Raw genomic sequence first — 1,005 nt, forward strand, 5'->3', positions numbered from 1 at the left:
AGGTACAGCCATTGGCTCCCCCTGGTGGAAGAGATGTGCCACCTCCGGCATCTGGGCATTGCCAAACCCTGGAAATAGAGAATCAATAAGTCAGTATCTCTTGATTTCCTCCTATGCACAAAACATTGAGCTGGGAATGGGGCATACAAGTACAAAGAATGAAACAATCCCTACTTGGAAGGAGATTACATTCCAACGGAGGCACATATATAAAGATATAGTTAACATAGAGAGTTGATCAATTTTCCTTAATTTGGAACTATGCCCAAAGGGAAATCAAACTGTGCATATCCTTTGATCCAAGTCCGTATCTCAAAAAGATCATGAAAAAGGAAAAGGATCCACAAGTACATAAAATATTTATAGCTGCTCTTCTTCTGGTGCAAAGAAAGGGAAATTGAGGGGATCCCCATCAGCTGGGAATGGCTAACCAAGTTGCTGACTAAATAAGAAATGATTTTAGAAAAATTTATATAAAACTGACTTCCATGAACTGATGCAAAGTCAAGTGAGCAGAACCAGGAGGACGTTGTATACAGTAACCTCAACATAGTATGACTAACTTAGCTCTTAGCTCTTCTCAGCAATACAATGATTCAAGACAATCCCAAAAGACTCATGATGGAAAATGCTTTCCACATTCAGAGAATTGATGAAATCTGAAGGCAGATACAAGTGCCCTTTCATTAACTTTTTGTGTATTTTTTTGTGTTTTTTCCCTTTCAGCCTGTTCCTTTCTTTCACAATATTACTAATATGGAAATATGTTTTATATAATTGACAAATATAGCCTATTTAAAATTCTTATCTTTTTAGGGAGGGGAGGAATGGAGAAAAATTGGAACTTAACTATTAAAAAATGAATGCTTAAAATTTGGCTTTATATGTCATTGGGAAAAATAAAATACTGTTTAGAAATAAATAAATAAAGTTACCCTGATGCTGGGGATAGCATGATTAGAGGCATGTTCCAGCTACACTAGTCTGTCCGCATGACACTCATTT

This window comes from Macrotis lagotis, chromosome X, assembly GCF_037893015.1.
Source record: "Macrotis lagotis isolate mMagLag1 chromosome X, bilby.v1.9.chrom.fasta, whole genome shotgun sequence".
Lineage (NCBI taxonomy): Eukaryota > Metazoa > Chordata > Mammalia > Peramelemorphia > Peramelidae > Macrotis > Macrotis lagotis.